The sequence below is a fragment of the Macrotis lagotis genome, chromosome 1 (assembly GCF_037893015.1).
Source record: "Macrotis lagotis isolate mMagLag1 chromosome 1, bilby.v1.9.chrom.fasta, whole genome shotgun sequence".
NCBI classification, from domain to species: domain Eukaryota; kingdom Metazoa; phylum Chordata; class Mammalia; order Peramelemorphia; family Peramelidae; genus Macrotis; species Macrotis lagotis.
In genome coordinates, this window is record NC_133658.1 from 225,528,527 (window position 1) to 225,551,374 (window position 22,848).

At 38.9% G+C, this 22,848-nt stretch overlaps 1 pseudogene; it reads right to left on the bottom strand.

Moving 5' to 3' along the window:
• Positions 1-795: 795 nt before the first annotated feature.
• LOC141522906 (polyubiquitin-B-like) lies at positions 796-21,862 on the bottom strand (annotated as a pseudogene).
• Positions 21,863-22,848: the final 986 nt, after the last annotated feature.

The window sequence follows — 22,848 nt, forward strand, 5'->3', positions numbered from 1 at the left end:
TTTTTATGAAAATTAAATTTAAATTCAGTTTCCAAATATGTCAAATGTTTTGAGTTATTGCAATTTTTATGTTATACATTTTTAAAATGCAATTTTGTTCCATTCAAGGTCAATGGTATTGAAAACTCCAACAGATATTGCTCTGTATCCCTCCATGCCCTATTAATGTGTTTACACACTTTACATTCTAATTCAACAAGCAGTACAGTGACATGGATCATTCTTAGCATAAGCTTTGAGTGACTAAATTTGACTAGGAAAGATCCATCCTACAAGGAGTTTCTTCATGCATTGATTCAAATTTGTCTTAATATGAGGAAAACATTAAAATAATCATGTACTATATTTACTGTTAATTGGAGTAAAGTTATTAAGACAATCATGCTTTCTGTGACTTTGACTTGAATTTTATTTGCACTGAAAAGTTTGATGCACTTATGTGGAGTTATATTTTTAAAAATGTGGTAATTGCTGCTTTGCTGTTTCTTTACTCAAGAAGTCTCCATTTCTTAAATTAAGACATATATTTCAAATAGGAAATTTATGACTCTTTATCCATTCTTTGATCACTGGGTATGTGCTTTGTCTAAAATAATTCTGCTATCAAAATAGTTAAGCTATGACTATATTCACATATACATATAGTTCATTATTGTCAGTATTTTTTTTCAACATGCCACAAATTTGGTTCAATTGTTATTGAAACTAATAACCTCAGATTTTAATATTAATACCTTATTGAGTGAAAAATGATGCTATCACTGGCAATTTATGCTTTCATAGTAAAGTCAGTAATCAACAGACACCCCTAAGATACAGAACCTGATGGAGAGCAAATTCTTTCTGGATATTGTAGGCTGTCAGGGTGTGGCCATCATCTAGCTACTTGCCTGCAAAGATGAGCCTCTACTGATCGGGGGATGCCTTCTTTTTCTTGGATTTTAGTTTTTACATTCTGAATGTTGTCATTTGGCTCTACCTCCAGGTTGATAGTATTACTTTCCAGGGCCTTCACAAAGATCTGTATGCCACCTCTGACAGAGGACCAGATAAAAATGGATTCTTTCCAGATGTTGCAGTGAGAAATGGTATGGTCATCTTCCATCTGCTTATCTGCAAAGATGAAGCTGGTCAGGGTGATTCCTTCTTTGACTGGATTTTAGTTTTTACATTCTCAATAGTGTCACTATGCTGTACATCCAGGTTGATGGTCTGGCCTGTAAGATCTTCATGCCACCTCTAAGACAGAGGACAGATGGAGATTGGATTCTTTCTGGATATTATAGTCAGACAAGGTGTGATTATCTTCCAGCTTTTTGTCTGCAAAAATAAGCCTCTACTAGTTGAGGAGATGCCTTCTTTATCTTGAATTTTAGCTTTTACATTCTCAGTAGTGTCACTGGGCAGAAACTATATAGTAACTATATAATAGTATCACCTCTAAGGTGACTGGGCAATAAAAGCAATACTAGGGATATTATTTCCAAATTCAATTGTTCCATATTGTGTAATACTTCCAAACATAAACATGAGTGCCCTCTAAATTGTTTAATATTGAATCATTATATCAAAATTTATTATTGATATTTTATGCAAAGATTCCTATCTAGACCATTTTTCATTTTTTATTTTAATGACATTTTTCTTTATATTTAAGGTTTTAATTTTTATGCGGTCATAGTAAAAACTTTTGTCTTTTAAGATTTTACTGATCTAGTGGCTGATTATAAATTGATAACTTATTTATATTTGTGATTTACTTGTGATATTTTATATTTAGTATATTTAGTCATCTAAAATTAATCTTAGAGTGAATTCTGTATCTAAGCTTATTATGTCATACACTGTTATTCTCTAAAATCAGCAATTATTGATGGATAAAGAGAGATAAGTATTCACTTGATAAGCAGGCAACCTTCTGAAGTAACAGGCCCAGATAAAGGAAGGCTTTGGGAAACTTATATTGGGAATATTAATGAGTTCATTGACCAAAATTAATTGACTTAACCCTCTGAATCTCAGTTTACTCATCTTTTGTATGAAAATAAAAAGAACCATAAAATCTAATTCAAGATAACTATGTACAATTCTCTGGAAACAACGTCCTAAACATAGTTTGAGCATTTTTCTATTAGAATTAGAAAATTAAAAACATAATAGAAATTTAAAATATTTTTAAGTATAAAACATTTATCTTTAAAATTTGAAAGATCTAGGAGGAGATGGAAACTACGGCATAAAATTCTACTTGAACTTGATTAATTTAAGATATCGAATACACCTGATTAAAATGACTGGATATGTGAAATTAAGTTAGCAAAATGGGTGGAACAAGACAAGTACATTTGAAAATCACCAGCATTTAAATGTTAATTAAATCCATATGATTATATGCTATAATTAAGTGAAATATTGTAGGTTGAAAAAACGAGAAGAAAGCTTAGGAGAGAATCCTGAAAGACAACTGCAGTTGGAAAATATCACCTAGATTTCAACAATAAAATCTAAGAAGGAACAGATAGGTAAGAGGAGAACCAGAAGAGATTAATGTTCCAAAAACCTAAAGAGAAAAGGCTATCAAGGATAAGATGGTGCCAACAATGTCAAAGGCAATAGAGCGGTCGAGGAGACCAATAACAGAAAAATTCATTGCATTTGGCAACAAAGACATTAATTATATATCTGAAGATGGAAGTCACAGTGGAATAAAGTCAGAAGCAAGATTTTAAGATGAGACAAAGAAACTGAGAGGAGAGAAAATTGAAAGTTACTATTATAAATGGCCTTTTCAAAGAGTTTACTACTGAAGAGATATATGCTTAAAATTAAATGTAGTGAAAGGATCAAATCAGTAATATTTTTCAGAATTAGGAAAATATGGATCTGTTTTTGACAGTAGGAAATGAATCAGTTACAGGCAAACATTAAAAGTGCTAAAAAATTCTGTGTGATGTGTACAAGATGGTAAACTAGACAATCTAGTTTGATTTCTGATTTCAGATTCTTCTAACTTCTGATCCCTTTCAAATCAGTTTCCATGGTCAGAATCCAAATTGAGATTAAATATCCAAGGAGTAAGTGTTTACTGAACTTGAGTTCACTCAGCACCACTCCCACAACTAACATGCCAAAAGAAGTGAGGCTGCACTAAGCCAAGAAAGTGATATGGGATTAAATCCAAACCTACTTCTATACTCTGGGCCTCCCTCCCTATTTCCATTAGCACAAAGATTATTACATTTTCATACTTCATAAATTGACCTAGGCATTAGAAGGCACCTTCAGAAATAGAATGCTATTAGGAGATCCTTCAAAAGCACTGAAATGTAAATGCTGGGGAAAAGAGATATTAAACAGAGATGGGGAGAGCAGAGGGAATGGAACAAATAACTATAATAAGAATATATGTACATATATATATATATATATATATATATATATATATATATATATATATATATATGTTGATGTATAGCACTTCATTTACACTGAGAAAATGAGCAACTGGGATCAGTTCTGAAATACCAAAATTTGCATGAGATAGAGACTAAGACTGGTGAGTCATAAATTATCCATTGTGGAGAGAACTGAGATATTTTGAGAGTCAGGCCTTTAGGACAGTACAATCAGGGGAGAGAGAATCAGGAACAAAGTGATAATGAGAAAAATAAGGGGGGGAAGACTGAAAATAGCAATTTCTTCAGGAAGAAGAAATATCACAGAACTCAAAGTTGACAAATCAAAACATAAAAGGTTAATAAAAGAATTATGGAGTTCAGATTTAGAAAATTATTTCAGACATATAAGCATAATCACTTCAAAATAAAGGAATTTGACATGCCAGTAGATTATGTAACATTTGAGGAGAATATGGAACAATAATACACTGTTACTAAGTGGTTTTATAAAATGAGAATTATGAGAGTAGAATTTAGCCTTACATAGTAAAAAATAAAGAGCAAAAACAATGAATTTGCAATGGAAAAATCTTACAAAAAAGTAACAATTGATTGGAAATTTGATTAAAAAAATGATGACCTAGAAGAAGAAAAGCAAAATCTCAAACAAAAACAATCAAAAAGGGAAAATATTATAATAAAATATGCTCTTTATGATCTTAACATAGGATAGATAAAGACAATATAAGCTTCATAGGTCTCCTGAAAAGCACAATAGGAGAAAAAAATTTTAATTTATTAATAAAGTAAAAATACAAAAGAACTACTGAGAATTTCTGAACAAAGAAAATGCAATTATAATTGAAAGAATTCACAGATATTCTCCAGAAACAAACCTAAGATAAAAAACGTCAAGAAAAAATGGTCACATTTTACAATTAAATGCAAAAAAATAGCAATATCAGCAAGTCATAAGGAGAAAGATTTTCAAATACAAAGAGCATTTGAATCATGAAATATTTTTACTTGCATACTACAAAGAATAGGAGGTAATAGAGCAATATGTTGTAGAGAGCAATTAAGTTCAGAGTACAGTCAAGTATAACCTATATAGAAAATCTGAGCTTTACAAAACAGGACAAAATATATTAAATAAAAGTAGTCAAAGGAGCATTACACTGTGCTTCTAGAGTAAAAGAAAAATAACATAACTTGAAAAAATAACTTTATAGTGACATGGAGGAAAATATACCCCTAACTCATCATTTTGAATAAAAATGAATTAAACAATTGAATGAAATGAAAAAGAAAAAACAGAGAGATTAAGAAAATGAAACTCTTGCTTACCAGCAACACTCTCAAAAATTAAATATATACACAAAATAAACACAAGGCGATAAAAAATGTATTATTCATTAAGTGTAACCAAAATGAGTTATGTCATAGTATTATGCAAAGCAAAAACAAACATTAACAAATTTTATAAAAGGATGAAGAAGGAAATGATATGCTGAAAGGGATGAAGACAATAAACCAAGATAAAATTTGTGTACAAAATATCTTTATGTACAAATTCATGAAAGAAACATTGTCAGTCCTTCAAAAGATATTCAGAATAAGGCATTAGTTACAGGAGTCTTTAATACCCCACTCTCAATTTCAATTATTGTAACAGTAGTTAGCAAATTGGAAAAAAAGTAAACGAGCCAATTTATTTTTTTTAAGATTTTATTTATTTTGAGTTTTACAATTTTCCCTCCTAATTTTACTTCCCTCCTCCACCCCCCCCCCCCACAGAAGGCAATTTGCCAGGCTTTACATTGTTTCCATGGTATGCAATGATCTAAATTGAATGTGATGAGAGAGGAAATCATATCCTTAAGAAAGAAACATAAAAGTATAAGAGACTGAAAGAACAGACAATAACACATCACGTTTTTTTTTCTAAATTAAAGGTAACAGTCCTTGGTCTTTGTTCAAACTCCACAGATCTTTCTCTGGATACAGATGTTATTCTCCATTGCATACAGCCCCAAATTGTCGCTGATTGTTGCATTGATGGAATGAGCAAGTCCATTAAGGTTGATCATCACCCCCAAGTTGCTGTTAGAATATGCAATGTTTTTCTGGTTCCGCTCATCTAGCTCAGCATCAGTTCATGCAAATTCCAGGAGGCTTTCCAGAATTCCTGTCACTCCTGTTTTCTAATAGATACCACAGTTTGTTAAGCCATTCTCCAATTGAAGGACATTTACTTGATTTGCAATTCTTTGCCACCACAAACAGGGCTGCTATGACTATTTTTGTACGAATGATATTTTACCCTTTTTCATCATGTCTTCAGGGTGTAGACTCAGTAGTGGTATTGCTGGATCAAAGGGCATGCACATTTTTTTTTGCCCTTTGGGCGTAGGTCCAGGGTGCTCTCCAGAAGGGGTGGATGAGTTCACAGCTCCACCAACAATATATTGGTGTCCCAGATTTCCCACAAACCTTCCAACAATGATCATTGTCCTTTCTGGTCATATTGGCCAGTCTGAGAAATGTGAGGTGCTACCTCAGAGATGCTTTAATTTGCATTTTTCTAATGAATAGTGATTTAGAGCATTTTTTCATGACTATGGATCAATTTGATCTCCTCATCTGTAAATGGCTTTTGCATATGCTTTGACTATTTGTCAATTGGGGAATGGCTTTTTTTTTAATTTTACTCAGTTCTCTGTATATTTTAGAAATGAGTCCTTTGTCAGAAATACAAGTTGTAAAGATTTTTCCCAGTTCACTACATTTCTTTTGATATTGGTTACAGTGGTTTTGTCTGTGCAAAAGCTTTATAATTTAATGCAATCAACATAATTTAGTTTGTTTTTAGTGATGTCCTCCATCTCTTCCTTAGTCACAAACTGCTTCCCTTTCCATAGATCTGACAGGTAAACTATTACTTGATCTTCTAGGATGCTTATAATATTGTTTGTTATGTCTAAATCCTGTATCCATTTGGATCTTATCTTGGTATATGGTTTGAGGTGTTGGACTAATCTAAGTTTCTTCCATACTAACTTCCAATTTTCCAGAAGGTTTTATAGAAGAAAGAGTTTTTATCCCAATACCTGGACTCTTTAGGTCTATCAAACAGCAAATTACTATAATCATTTTCTGCTATTGCACTTTGTCTATTGCACTGATCCACTGCTCTATTTCTTTTTTTGCTTTTTTTTTTAGTTTTTGCAAGGCAAATGGGGTTACGTGGCTTGCCCAAGATACTACTCTTGTTCTTAGCCAATATGAGACAGTTTTGATGACTGATGCTTTATAATATAATTTTAGATCTGATAAGGCTAAGTTACCTTCTTTTGCACTGTTTTTCATTGAATCCCTGGAAATTCTTGATTTTTTTATTTTTCCATAGGAATTTACTTACCACTTTTTCTAACTCATTAAAATATTTTTTTGGAATTTTGGTTGGTAGGGAACTAAACAGGTAGTATACTTTGGGTAGAATTGTCATTTTTATTATATTAGCTCAACCTATCCATGAGCAGTTGATGTTTGCCTAGTTATTTAAATCTAATTTTATTTGTTTGAGAAGTGTTTTGTAATTGTTTTCAAAAAGGTTCTGAGTCTGCCTTGGCAAATAGAATCCCAGGTATTTTATATTGTCTGAGGTTATGTGGAATGGGATTTCTCTTTCTAGCTCTACTTGCTGTATTGTTAATAATATATAGAAAAGTTGAGGATTTATGAGGGTTTATTTTATGTCCTGCAGCTTCGCTAAAGTTACTAATTATTTCCAGTAGCTTTTTGGATGATTTCTTGGGATTATTTAGGTGTACCATCATGTGATGTTATCTACAAAGAGTGATAGTTTTCTCTCTTCCTTCCCAATGAAATGAACCAATTTCTAAGGAAACTAAAGGTAAATTCATATGGAGTCTTCTAAGTAGGACAACAGGAATATAAGCATTTCTTTGTATCACATGGGGTTTTTACAAAAAACAATAACCATATGGTAGGGCATTGTGATATTAGGAACCAAATATAAATAAGACAGAAAGAAGGAAAATATTATATATAGTGCCATAATTCAGTAAGAATAGAAATTAATTCAGATATCAAAAGCAAAATATATATAGAACAAATGAAGATATAAAACATAGAAATTTTAAATAATGTGTATATCAAATAACAATGAAAATAATTTGATATTATTAATTATTTATTTCAGTTATGTTTGACTCTGTGATTGAATTTAGTATTTCCTTGTCAAAGACAGGGAGTTGTTTTTTTGCCATTTGCTTTTCCAGTTAATTTTACAGATGAGGAAACTGAGTTAAATATAGTTAAGTTACTTGTTCAGATAGGATTATTACTTGTTCAGGATAAAACTTCTTTGTAAGTGTCTCAGAAGAGATGTGAACTCACTTCTTTTTGTCTCCAAGCAAAGTCATTTTATCATCTGGAGAAATTTTCTGTCCCTAAAAATATACATAATAGTGATCTAAAATAAACTGATAATGATGAAATAATATACGAAAGAATATGAGATAATGCAATCCTCAGGAGGAAAATCACATTCTTAAAATCTTATATTAACAAGGTAAAAAGAGAACATTAATGAATGCAATATATATTTTAAAATTACATAACAAATAAAAATATAAAAGAATTAAAAATAGAAGAGAAGTAGTAAATTTGTATATTAAAAAGTCTAACTTAAATTATAATCTGTTTTTGAAAAAATTATAAAAGGAATAAACTCTTAGCTAATCTAATGAAAAAGCAAATCCATGAATTAAAAATGAGCAAAGTAAATCAATAACAGAACTAAAGAAACTAAAAAGAAGAATGATCAGGACATATTATGCATTAGAAACACACTAGAGTGTTTTCCAATGATTAAATAAATAAAACAAAAAATTTCCACTCTCCCTCAAGAATTTCAAATAGTTCTATAAATGCAAGGGAAGCAATGGGAATAAAAAAATTGGACAAATAGAACTAAGAGAAAATATGCAAATCGAATATAAAATTATCCTTGTTGATGACCTGGTATTTTATTTGAAAAACCCCAGAGAATCAGTAAAGATACTAAATGAGGCAATTGTTTCAGCACAATTGCAGATTACAAAAAAAATTTCTTCAAAATCAAACACATTTCTGCATAATAATAGCAATATATACAAGAAGCAATAAAAAGGAAAATCCTATTCCAAATAACTCTAAAATACACAAAATATGTGGAATTGAAATTCTAAAAAGACACAGAATATTTGTGCAACTTTATATACAAAGTGATCCACAAAGCATTAAACAATATCCAAAATAGATGGAGAAATATCCATAGTATATAGCTAGAAAATGCTGATACGATATAAATAATCAAACTACTATTATTAACTTACAATTTTAATTCTCTGTCAATGAAATTACCATGGGGATACTTTACAGAGGATGATAAAATAATTTATCTTGGAGAATTAAGCAAAATATCAAGAGAAATTGTGAAAAGAAATAAGGAAAAAAGAGGAATAGCACTTTCTACCTTCAAACTATATTATAAAGCAGTAGTCATCAAAACTATTTGTTATTCATCACTTGTACAAAAATATTAATAGCCTCCATGTTTGTGGTGGCAAAGAACTGGAAATCAAGTAAGTGTTCAAAATTTTTCTCCAGAATGGTTGGATGAGTTCACAGCTCTACCAACAGTGTAATAGTGGCCCAGATTTCCCATAACCCTTCCAACAATGATCTTTATAATTTCTGGTCATATTGGCTAGTCTGAGAGGTGTGAGGTACTACCTCAGAGAAGCTTTAGTTTGCATTTCTCTAATGATTAATTATTTAGAGCAATTTTTCATATGGCTATGTATTGCTTTGATCTCATCTGTAAATTGTCTTTGCATATCCTTTGAACATTTGTCATTTGGGGGATGGCTTTTTTTAAAAATATGACTCAGTTCTCCATATACTTTAGAAATGAGTCCTTTATCAGAATCATTAGTTGTAAAAATTGTTTCCCAATTTACTACATTTCTATTGATCTTGGTTACAGTGGTTTTATCTGTGCAAAAGCTTTTTAATTTAATGTAATCGAAATCATCTAGTTTATTTTTGGTGATGTTCTCCATCTCTTCCTTAGTCATAAACTGCTCCCCTTTCCAAAGATCTGACAGGTAAACTAGTCCTTGTCCTTCTAATTTGCTTATAGTATTTTTTATGTAACTATTTGGATCTTATCTTGGTAAAGGGTGTTAGGTGTTGGTCTAATCTAGGTTTCTTCCATAATAACTTCCAATTTTCACAACAATTTTTATCAAAAAGAAACTTTTCATCCCAATAGCTGGACTCTTTGGGTTTATCAAACAGTAGATTACTATAATCATTTCCTGCTATTGCAACTAGTCTATTTCACTTATCCATGACTCTATTTCAGAGCCAATACCAGGCAGTTTTGAGGACTGATGCTTTATAATATAATTTTAGATCTGGTAAGTCTAAGCCACCTTCTTTTGCACTTTTTTTCATTGAATCCCTGGAAATGCTTCACTTTTTATATCTCCATATAAATTTACTTACAGCTTTTAGTAACTCATTAAAGTATTTTTTGGAATTTTGATGGGTAGGGCATTGAAGAAATAGTTTAATTTTGGTAGAATAGTCATTTTTATATTAGCTCGACCAATCCATGGACAGTTGATGTTTGCCCAGGTATTTAGATCAGATTTTATTTGTGTGAGAAGAGTTTTGTAATTGTTTTCAAAAAGGTTTTGAGTCTCCCTGGGCAAATAAGGTTACTTTGAATGGGATTTTTCTTTCATTCTAGCTCTTTCTACTATAACTTTGTAGTCATCTATAGAAATGTTGAAGATTTATAAGGGTTTATTTTATATACTGCTACTTTACTGAAGTTGTAATTATTTCTAGTAGTTAATTAGAAGACTTTTTGGGATTCTCTAGGTATACCATCATGTCCTTTGCAAAGAATAAGAGTTTTGTCTCTTCCTTCCCTATTCTAATTCCTTCAATTTCTTTTTCTTCTCTTATTGCTGAGGCTAATATTCCCAATACAATATTGACTAGTAGTGAGGATAATGGGAATCCTTATTTCACCTCTGATTTTATTGGGAATGCCTCAAGCCTTTCCCCATTGCATATAAGTCTTCTTGATGGTTTCAGATAGATACTGCTTATTATTCTAAAGAACAAACAATTTATCCCTACATTCTCTAGTGTTTTTATTAGGAATGGGTGCTGTATTTTATCAAAAGTTTTTTCAGCATCTATTGATACAATCTTATGATTTCTCATAGGTATGTTAGTAATATAATTAATTATACTAACAGTTTTCCCAATATTGAACCAACCCTGCATTCCTGGGATAAATCCTACTTGATCATAATGTAATATCCTAGTGATAACTTGTAATCATTTTGCTAACATTTTATTTAAGATTTTGGCATCTATATTCATCAGGGAGATAGGGCTATCATTTTCTTTCTCCGTATTAAGTCATCCTTAGTTTAGGTATCAGTACCATATTGGTGTCATAGAAAAAGTTACTCGGAGTTCTGTCTTCACCTGTTTTTCCAAAGAGTTTATATAGAATTAGAATCAATTGTTCGTTAAATGTTTGATAGAATTCACTTGTGAATCCATCGGGCCTTGGAGATTTTTTCTTAGAGAGTTCAGTAATTGTTGAATTTCCTCTTCTGAAATAGGGTTATTTAAGCTTTTAACTTCCTCTTCATTTAATCTGGGGAACTTATATTTTTGTAAATATTCATTCATTTCATTTAGATTGTCAAATTATTTGGCATAGAGTTGGGCAAAATAATTCTGAATCATTACTTTAATTTCCTTCTCGTTGGTGGTGAGTTCAACTTTTTCATTTATGATTATAGCAATTTGGTTTTTTCTTTCTTATTTTTAATCAAATTGAACAGAGGACAATCAATTTTATTGTTTTTTTCATAAACCAGGTCCTGGTTTTATTTATTAGTTCAATAGTTTTCTTGCTTTTGATTTTATTAATTTCTCCTTTAGTTTTTTTTTTAGGGTTTTGCTAGGCAATGGGTTTAAGTGGTTTGCCCAAGGCCACACAGCTAGGTAATTATTAAGTGTCTGAGGCCAGGATCTGAACTCAGGTAATCCTGACTCCAGGGCCGGTGCTCTATACAGTGCATCACCTAGCCACCCCTCTCCTTTAGTTTTTAGAATTTCTAATTTTGTATTAACTTGGAGGGTTAATTGGTTCTTTCTCTAATATTTTAATTGCATCTTTAGTTCATTGAATTCTTTTTTCTCTAATTTATGCATATAAGCATTTAAAGATAAAATATATCCCCTGACAGCTGCCTTGAGTGTCTCCAATAGATTTTGGTAAATTGTATCATTATTGTCATTATCTAAGATAACATAATTAATTATTTCTATAATTTGTTGTTTGATCCACTCATTCTTTAAAATGAGGTTATTAAGTTTCCAATTAGTTCTGGGTCTATATCTCCCTGGCCCAGATTTGCCTATGATTTTTATTGCATTATCATTTGAGAAAAATATATTCACTATTTCTGCCTTTCTTCAATTGATCATTAGGTTTTTGTTGTAGTACATGATTAGTTTTTGTGTATGAGCTATGTACTGCAGAAAACAAAGCATATTCCTTTCTATGCCTATTCAGTTTTCTTCATAAGTCTATCATATATAGGTTTTCTAAAAATCTATTTACCTCCTTAACTTCCCTCTTCTTTATTTTTTGATAAATTTATCTATAGTAACTTTTTTTTAGTTTTTTTTTGCAAGGAAATGGGGTTAAGTAGCTTGCCCAAGACCACACAGGTAATTATTAAGTGTCTCAGGTCAGTTTTGAACTCAGCTAATTCTGACTCCAAGGCTTGTGCTCTATCCACTGTGCTACCTAGCTTCCCCTGGTTAAATTTATCTAAATCTGAGATTGGGAGGTTGAAGTCTCCCACTAGTAGAGGTTTGCTGTCTATCTTTCTGTAGCTCTTTTAACTTCTCCTTTAAGAACTTGGATGCTGTCCCATTGGGTGCATATGTATTTAGTATTGAAATTACTTTATTGTCTATGGTACCTTTTAGGAGGATATAGTTTCCTTCCTTATCTCTTTCAATGCTATCTATTTTTGCAGCTCCTTTGTCTGAGATAAGGATTGCTACCTCTGCTTTTTTCACTTCAGCTGAAGAAAAATATGTTTTGCTCCAACCTTTTACCTTTATTCTATATGCATCTGTCTACTTCAAATGAGTTTCTTGTAAATTGCATATTGTAGGATTCTGTTTTTGAATCCACTCTGCTATTTGCTTCCTTTTTTTAGGGTTGTTCAAGGCTATGGGGTGCCGGGTTTTTATTTACAACGCCGGCTTCTTAATGCTAGTCCGTCCTCTTACTCACCAGTCCAACGCGTGGTGAGTCTTCGGGGTACCTCCGGCCCCCACTCTTTGATGGGGGAAGAACCAGACAGAGCGCCTGAGGTGGGTAATGAGTCTTTATTCTTCTGTGATCACATTCCCGCTCCCCCCCACCTCTCAGCAGACCCTTTTATCCCCTCTGTCCTCCCTCCCATGAACTCTTACTCAATGAGGGGCCGAGTTCTGTAACATTCCCTTATAAGGTGATTATGTTTCCCCTCTAAGCGACCGCCAAGCCTCTTCCCCCCGCCCCCAACATCTCCCCCTTTCTGTTTTACAAGGTTATCACTTGGTGTGACCTTAAGTGGTGCTGAGGTTAGCCTTAAGCGGTGTCATTTCTACTGGCCTCTGATAGCCGGGGGCGAGGAACCCTGTCTTAGGTCATCTCCTTCAACCCAGGACCTTGCCCGTCCTAGGCGCCCGACACCCTCAGGGCCTGTCTTAGGTGGCTGGGTCAGGAGAAGTTGCCCGTCTTGGGGTTTACCTCGTCTTACCCCTAGGTGTCACATGTCATGCATGGCGGCTAGCCAGACTTGGGGATCCGCCGGGGGCGAGGAACCCTGTCTTAGGTCATCTCCTTCAACCCAGGACCTTGCCCGTCTTAGGTGGCTGGGTCAGGAGAAGTTGCCCGTCTTGGGGTTTACCTCGTCTTACCCCTAGGTGTCACATGTCATGCATGGCGGCTAGCCAGACTTGGGGATGCTCCCCCGTCTCCATGGCCATGAAGGCTTTCTGAGTAAGAAGCATATAGCCCCTCTGTCGCCTAGCTAGGCGGCAGAAACAGACAACAAGTAGGGTGATTCCCAGAATCAGCGTCCTTGTTCACCCTCAAGGGGGTACCCTCCCGCCATCTGGCAATCCCTCCATGGTATGGGATCCTCGATGTCTTCCCCTGTGGCCACACATGAGGGGCCCCACCGAGGCAGAAGGGAGCCCCATCGATGTATTGGTCACTAGCAGGCGAGGGTAGATCGGGGAGTTCCGTGCTACCGGAAGGGGAGAGGGAATAACTCGGAGTATTCCCCATGTCGGATTTCCTTCAGATGGAGCACCTCCAAGGATCCCTACGATGATCAGAAGGCCTGAAAAAGAAAGAAATTCCTCTCACCCCGTAGGGTTGGGCATTAATCAAGGTCTCTTATCTTGTAAACAGGGAGCCATCTTTCTGGCTCTTCTATCTTATCCTCGGGATGAAATGACAGGTGGCCCTGTCTTCTGTTCTTTACCGTTACAGGGCCATGCCAACCTCCCTCTTCATCTCTCCACATGACTTTAGAGCCTGGTAGGGCCTTGGTGGGAGAGGGCAGGAGCGTTGGTTCTTTCTTAGCATGTCCTTTTGGGGAGAAAAATCTCTGGGCGGCTGTAGTGCCGTCATCCCTGACTTGTAGGAAATTCATGGTAAATAGTACCTGAGACAGGTCTGAATGGGTCAGTGACCTGCCAACTCCCCCTTTCTGTTTAAAAAGCGTAGTTTTGAGTGTGCGATTTGCTCTTTCTACCAAAGCTTGGCCAGTGGGATTGTAAGGGATCCCGGTGGAATGGGAAATGGAAAATTCTTTGCAAAAGGAAGCAAAGGCTCTCGAGATGTAGGCAGGCCCATTATCGGTTTTGATAGCCGAGGGGACCCCTAAGACAGCCATCTGGGCATATAGATGTGAGAGAACGTGTTTAACCGCTTCTCCTGGCTGTAGAGAGGCGAAGGTGAAGGAGGAGAAGGTGTCCACCGAGACATGGATGTACTTACGACCCAGGTGAGTAATGTCCATCTGCCAAAGAGCATTGGGGCCGTCCCCACGTGGGTTAGACCCCTCTGCGGGGAGGGCTTGTCTAAAGGGAGCACAAGAAGTGCAGGAGCGCACAATTTGGCGAGCCTCCTTCCGGGGAATGCTGTATAGGCGCCGGAGCGACCTGGATGACAAGTGATACTTACCATGTGCCAGCTGGGCAGGTGTGGACAGGTTTAACAAGAGAGCCCTATCTGCCTCCGCATTGCCCTGGAATATGGGGCCGGTGGAAGAAACGTGAGAGCGCACGTGAAGAACAAACAGGGGGTGGTTTCTATCACGGAGGGAGGATTGTAGCTGTGTAAGGAGTGGGCTAATGGAAGAAGTCGAGGAAATGAAGGCATCTTCTAAACGAGGGATTAGCATGGCACAATACATACTGTCAGTAATAAGATTAAAAGGGGTGTCTCTGTAGAGATGGAAAGCCTGAAGTATAGCATATAGCTCATTCTTCTGAGTGGAGTCAAAGGGGGTATCAAAAATCCAGGTGGCGGGTCTAGCAGGGTCATGGACCACAGCACGGCCCAACCTGGTAGCGTCAGTGAAGACATTAGGGCCGGTCACTGGTTCTGGGGACACTAGAGGGCGCGGGCGGGAAAGGTGCAGTTCAGCGAACACTCTAACCACGGGAGGTGGCGTGAGTCTGGTCTGAGAGAGGGTAGTCAGGACAGTGGCCCAAGCGATAGATCTATCAACTAGCGAGTGGGTCACCTCCTCTGGGAGGGTAAAGTTGAGGAAAGGCAAGAGGCCAAAGAGACGCTGGCATCGCTCTGAGGCCTGAAGGCAAAATAAGGCCAGGGCCTCCCACCGGTCCCGGATGATGCTCTTAGTGGTACGGGGGTATAGCCATTCAAGGCATCCATGTCTCTGGAATAAACATCCCCAGCCCAGGGAACTGTCCCCCAGTGTGTGGAAGAGGACAGGCGACTCCGGGTCGTATTGAACCAAGAAGGAAGAGGTTCTGCGGAAAATTTCCGAGAGCGCCTGTCTTGCCTGGGGGGTCCAACTTCTAGGGGATGACAGATGGGAGTCGCCTTTAAGGACATCATATAGAGGTTGCATTAAGGAGGATGGGAGGGGCATAGCGGGACGCAGCCACTGTATGGCGCCAACAAGCCTCTGAAAATCATTAAGAGTAGTATATCCCTCGATGTTGATCGGAGGAAGTGCCCTACTAATCTTTCCTGGAAAAATCCTATGCCCCAAGTAATCATAGGGGAAATCCATCTGTACCTTTTCCGGGGCTATGTGAAGCCCCTTCTCGCGGAGGACATGGGTGGTGCGTTGCAAGCAAGCCCGAGCCCCCGTCACAGAAGGTGCTGCAATCAAGATATCATCCATGTAATGTATGAGCATGCAATTCGGGAATTCTTTTCTGATAGGATGTAGCAGAGTATCCATGTAAAGCTGGCACAGGGTGGGGCTATTGGCCATTCCCTGAGGTAGGACGGTGAACTGATAACGTTTACTGGGGGCTTGGAAATTGATCGCGGGGAGGGAAAAGGCAAATTTTTCTTTGTCCTCCGGGTGGAGGGGAATGCTATAGAAGCAGTCTTTAACATCAATCACTATAATAGTCCACCCTTGCGGGACTGCAGTGGGCATAGGGAGACCAGGTTGGAGGGTCCCCATGGGTATCATGTTGGCATTTACTGCCCGAAGATCAATCAACATTCTCCAACTCCCCCCTTTCTTTTTTATGACAAAGACGGGGGAGTTATACGGGCTAAGGCACGGTTCCACTTTGTTCTCGTGCAGGAGGGTCATTACTATGTCTGTGAGGGCGATGAGCTTTTCTTTTGTCAGGGGCCACTGCTCAACCCAAATAGGTTTCTTATTAATCCATGTTATTCTGGGGGAAAAGCTCATCTCTAGAGTGGCCCCAATTAATTTCCCCGCAGGCTATCAGGGGTGGCAAGTGTCAGGTTAAGCTGGCTCAAGATATCTCTACCCCATAATGCATAAGGGAGGTCGGGTAGGCACAGTGGGGCGAAGAGTCCAGATTCTTCCAAAGCTGACCACCGTAAGGCGTGTGCTGCTTTCATGGCAGATCTATTGCCCCCCACCCCCGTCACTGCTTGAGGGCTCTGTAGGAGTGGCCACTCGCGCCTCCACTGTCCCCTATTTATAACAGAGCAATCGGCTCCAGTGTCAATTATCCCTTCGAGCTTCTGATTTTCCACCGTGACGGTTAACAGTGGTCGCCCAGAGCTGACCGGGTGGACCCAGTTCACATGAGCGGGAGGGGTCCGCAAGGGCAGCGCCTTTCCTACCTCTTGGCCCTGTTTTACCAAGGTGGGAAAGGGGTGGGGGTTTGTGACCCTTACGGATGTGGGACTTCCGGGACCAAAAATGACCTGGGTATGGGTGACTAAGTCCACACATCTCTCAGCCCCTGTGATGAGCGCTGGGAAAATATTTAGCTCAATGGGAATCATCGAGGTTTCCCAAGGCCCGATCTCTCTCTGCTGTGTCCCTTCTCTATAGTCAACCCTCACGGGGATAGTCACAGTGATGGGGCCGCTGTCTTCGAGCACGGGGGGGGTCCCCGCGGCCGGGCCCCTCCCTTTCCCTTTTCCCGACTTCCCTTTGGATCGGCAGAACCTGGCTATGTGACCTGGCTTTCCACAGGAATAACAGGTCGGAACTGAAGTGGAGGGGGGCCGCTGCCTGCACTGTGCTTTGAGGTGCCCTGGCTTTCCGCACCCAAAACAGGTGGGTCCCACCTGCATACCGTGAAGGGCGGTCAGGAGGCTATCCTCCCAGTTCTCCATGGCAGTCACTAAGGCTTGAATTGAATCCTCGCTGGGCATGTCCAGCAATTTGTCAACAATTCCTTCTAATGAAGCGTCGGGGGGAAGGCTGCTAATGGCTGCGATCCCTTTGGGGCGAAGACCCTCTTTAATCAATTGTCTCATAAGTAGATCAGATCCCGGGGTGTCTCCCATTATACGAGTCACTGTCTCTTTAACCTCGTTCACAAATGAGAGGGGTGTCTGATCTGCTCTCTGCTTCAGCCCAACCAACTTCTGTGTGGCTCTCCCCCCTTTCATGGCTCCAATCTTATCCCAAGCTGCAACATGTGTTTCTTTAACAGTCTCTAGCTCAAACTGGCCATACTGGGCCTGAACAGCAGGGTCAGTATAGGCTCCAGTTCCACACAGGAGGTCAATGGCTAAATCCAGGGGAGTATAACCCCGGGATTTTGCCAGCTTAGAGGCCTCTCTGCGGGCCTGAGCCTTAAAAGCTAAATATAAGGAGGCATCTAGGCACGCGGCTGCAATTTCGTCAAAGTCAGCAGGGGTCCAAGGGTGCGTAGCAAAGAGGTTTTGCATCAGTCTTTTTACATAAGGGGAGCTTGGGCCGTATTTAGTCACGGCCTCCTTAAGTTCCTTAAGCATCTTAAAAGGGACAGGGCGGTAGTCTCGGGCTCCGGTAAGGGGGTCCGTAAATACCGGGTAGAGGCCCCAGTCATCCCAGTCCACCTCCTCCCCTTTCTCTATTGCTATGGAGGCACTGGTGGCAAGTAGGCCGGATGGGCGGAGCCCTTGAGGGGATCTCTGAAGGGCGGACAAGGAACACGGGGGATTTTTGCCTCTGTTTCCTGGCTGGGCCGCCAAGCCTGGGGCGCGGCAGCTGTCCAATCAGCGCGGACTTCTCCCTCCTCGTCAGCAGCCTCCCGGTCCCACCTACTCACGCTCCTCTTCCTGCCACCCCTGAGGGCTGTTTGCACCCCTCCCTTCCCGCGCTCGGAAACTTCCGGCCCTGAATCTTCTCCCTGGGGGCCCCTTGTTCCCCCATTGTTTCTTCTAAGTTCCTCCCACGGATACAGGGGAGGGAGTGGCCTTCCCTCTTCCTCTGAGCCCTCTGAATCCGATCCCGCCAACGAGCTACCCACCTGAGTGCTGATTGTTCGTGCTAAAGTCACCTTCTGGGGATGCAGGGCTGCATCCACTATCTTATACACTGTAAAATCCTTGGGGGTTAGTTTTCCCGGGCAGGTGTCATTATAGGAGGCCATCTGCTGCCCTACCACCTTCCATTTATCTGGTTGGATCCCACTATGTTGCACCCAAGGGCAGATGTTCCAGATATTCTCAACAAAAGCACGGCACATCTTGATAGGTAATTTACGACCATGCTTAGCGCAGAGTTTATAAAGCTGCCTTGCAACGACCTCTTTTTCCTCCGGCTCAAAGGTGGGAATACTATTCCGGCCCCCCATGCTGTCTACTAGCCGAGGCTGCAATCCTAACAGGTGGCAGAACTGGAAAGTTCCCGTTCGGCAAAAGAGAAGGAGGCAGCAGGGCACAATCAGACAGGCCAGCACGGCAAGGAGCGTGATTAGAGCAGAAGGAGAAAGGGGAGAGAAAGAAAGCATAGTCAACACAATAGGGATATGTCCCTCAGGCAATATCTGAGAGTAAACGCCCTCTCCTTCCTCCCGGTCAGAAACGACCGAGGCTGTCTGGAGAATCCGACCAGCGGATTCAGACGTTCCCTAGCAAAATCAGGTCCCGGGTTTCGGCACCACTTGCCGGGTTTTTATTTACAACGCCGGCTTCTTAATGCTAGTCCGTCCTCTTACTCACCAGTCCAACGCGTGGTGAGTCTTCGGGGTACCTCCGGCCCCCACTCTTTGATGGGGGAAGAACCAGACAGAGCGCCTGAGGTGGGTAATGAGTCTTTATTCTTCTGTGATCACATTCCCGCTCCCCCCCACCTCTCAGCAGACCCTTTTATCCCCTCTGTCCTCCCTCCCATGAACTCTTACTCAATGAGGGGCCGAGTTCTGTAACATTCCCTTATAAGATGATTATGTTTCCCCTCTAAGCGACCGCCAAGCCTCTTCCCCCCGCCCCCAACAATGGGGTTAAGTGACTTGCCCAAGGCCAGGCAGCTAGGTAATTATTAAATGTCTGAGGTCAAATTTGAACTCAGTACTCCTGACTCCAAGACCAATGCTCTATCCATTGTGCCATCTAGCCACCCCTCACTTACATTTTAAGGGAGAGTTTATCCCATTCACATTCAAAATTATAATTACTATCTCTTTATTGCCCTTCATGCAATTTTCTTTCTGTTTGTATTTTCCCCTTTTTTTTCCCTTTATCCATATTCCCTAGTGTTTTGTTTCTGAATACTGCCACCTTCAGTGTGTTTGTCCTCTTAAATTGCCCCCTCCTCTTTTTTCCCCTTCCCTTTTCCCCTTCTTCTCTTCCTTCTGTTAGTCCCCCTTTTTCTCCCCCTCTCCTTTTCCCCTTTTAATGCTTTAAAAGTAAGATAAGTTTCTGAACTTGATTAAATATGTCTAAGTTAACTTTTAGCCAAATCTGATGAGATGAATATTCAGGTGGTTCTTACCTCCTCCCTTCTTCCCCTTCATTACAATAGGTTTTTTTGTACATCTTAATATAATGAGATTTACCCCATTCTGTCTCCTTCCAACCTACCTTCTCCTTACTGCTCCCCCTTTTTAAGGAAGTATTTTTTTAAAATCATTCTATCTGAGTCACAGAAAGGTTATGAGTGTCCATCACTTCTGACTATGTATATTCTCTCTAAGAGTTAAAATTCTCAAGTTATAAGACTTTCTCCCAAGTGGCTATATAGCCAGTTTCATCTTATTGTATAGAAGTTGTTTTTTTGTTTTACCTTTTCATGTGTTTCTTGAGCCTCCTATTTGATGTCCAAATTTTCTTTTGGTCTTTTCATCAGGAAAAGTTGGATATCTCCTATTTCATTAAATGTCCATCTTTTTCCCTGGAAGAGAAGGATCAGCTTTGCTGGATAGTGAATTCCTGGCTTCATTCCAAGCTTCCTTGCTCTTCTGAATATCTCATTCCAGGTCCTCCCATCCTTTAATGTTGCTGTAGTGAGGTCCTGCATAATCCTTACTGTGTCTCCTTGGTATTCATTTTTTTTCTTTCTGGCTGCTTGCAGGATTTTATTTTTTTTTTTATCTGACAGTCCTCGAATTTGGCCACAACATTCCTTGGTGTTTTCATTTTAGGATCTCTTTCCAGAGGGGATGGATGTATTCTTTCAATAACTATTTTGCCCTCTGGTTCTGTGATATCAGGGCAATTTTCCACCACTAAATCCTGTAATAAATGCAGACATTTATCTCTTCAATGTCCTCAGGAAGAGTAATATTTCTCAGATTCTCCCTTTTCGATCTATTCTCGGGGTCAGTGGTTTGCTGATGAGGTATTTTACATTTTTTTCTATTTTTTTGACTTTTTGGTTTTTGTTTAACACAATCTTTTTGTCTCATGAAGTGATCAGTTTGTGCTGATTTATTCTTTTTTTAGAGGAGAAGATTTTTCTTCATTTACCTTTTGCAAATCCTTTTCCAGTTGATCCTTTCTATTTTTGAAGGACTTTTCTAGTTACCCAAATGTAGTTTTGAGAGAATCATTTCCTTTTTGCATTTGCCCAATTGAAGATCTGAGAGAGTTATTCTCATTTTGTATTTGTCCATTTGTTTTTTCCAAGATTTTTTTTTCTTTTTGTGAAATCTTAATTTTCTCTTGCAATGTGTTAATTTTCTCTTGGATTTCCTTTCCCAATTTTTCTAATTGATTTTTAAATTCCTTCATGATTTCTTCAAGGAAGTCTTTCTGGGCTGGAGACCAATCATATTCTCCTCAGCAGTGCTAAAACTCTCTGGGTTAAAATCTATCTCTTCTAAGTATTTCTCCATGAGCTGCCCTTTTCTCTGACTTTTTCATCTTATGTTGGGGGTGGGGGTGGGAACTGGCTCTCAGAGGTTTGCTTTTGAGGATTCTAGAGGCTTTATTCACTTGGTTTAGTAATTTCAAGGGCCAGCCAGTAGTGGTTCCAGTTGCTTTCTCTGGAGTGAGGTCCTCAGCAGCAGGGTCTGAGTTGACCTTGAAAACTGGCTGGGCCCTGGGGGAGGGAGTTAATCTCTTTCTGTGGAGTGAGATTTGATGCCCTGGGGGGTGTGGGGGGGGGTTGTTTATTGTTTGTTCTGGGCAAAGGGCTCTGCAGAAAGTATGGAGCTCAGTTTGCTGGCCCAGCTGGTTGTTCTCCAGGCATGCTCTGAGACTGTGCTGGAACTCACCCTCCAGTAGCCCTTCTCCCTCTGGCCAAAGACTCCACAGCTAAAGCTGAATCTCACACTGCCACTCGCTGACATCTCCATGGCTGAGGCTGACCCTTTGGTCTCCCCCAGCTGCCATCCCTAGGTTGCTCCTCTGCTCTCTCTCCGGGTTCACCCATGGTCCCTGGCGACAGACCTTCTTGGTAGGTGTTCTTCTCCTAGCTGCTCTTTCTGGATTTTGTTCATCAAATTTCTATTAATAGGTTTCTCTCATGTTATTTCTGAAGAGAAAGAGAGAGCACCTATCGCAGTGTCTGTCTTCTCTCTGCCATATTGGCTGGAAGTTTCAGTGAGTTTTTGTAATTCTAGCCATACTACAATTTGGCCTGTTTTGCTTTTAGGAAATTCTTTGTAACAATCTTTTTTTTGTTTTGTATTGTTTTTAGGTTTTTGCAAGCAGTGGGGTTTAAGTGGCTTGCCCAAGGTCACACAGTTAGGTAATTATTAAGTGTCTGTGTTTGGATTTGAACTCAGGTTCTCCTGACTCCAGAGCCAGTGCTCTATCCACTGTGCCACCTAACCACCCCTTAACAATCAGTTTTGTAAAGCTTTGAGTTCCCCATTTTTCTCCCTCCTTTATGTCCTTCCCCACTTCCCTTAGCAGAGAGGAATCTGATCTAGGTTATATAGACATAACTATGTCAAATATATTTCCATATTAATCATTTTGTAAATGAAGAATCAGAACAAAAAAATGAGGGGAAAAATCATAAAACATGAAATAAATTTCAAAAATTTATATTAGTATTCTTTGGTCTGCATTCAGAATCCATATTTCCTTCTCTAGTTATGGATGGCATCCCAAGTCCTTTAGAATTGTCTCTGGTTATTGTACTTCCACGAAAAGCAATTGCATCATAATTGATCATTACACAATGTTGTTGTTAATGTGTATAACATTTAATTCTAGTTCTGCAATTATCACTCAAAATAAATTTTTCCAGATTTTTCAAAAGTCCAGTCACTCGGGATTTCTTTTTTAAAAAATAGTATTCCATTGTAATCATATACCACAATTTTTCGGTCATGCCCTAGATGGTGGGCATCCCTTCAATGTCCAATTCTTTTCATTACAGAAAGAGCTGCTATTAATATTTTTATACAT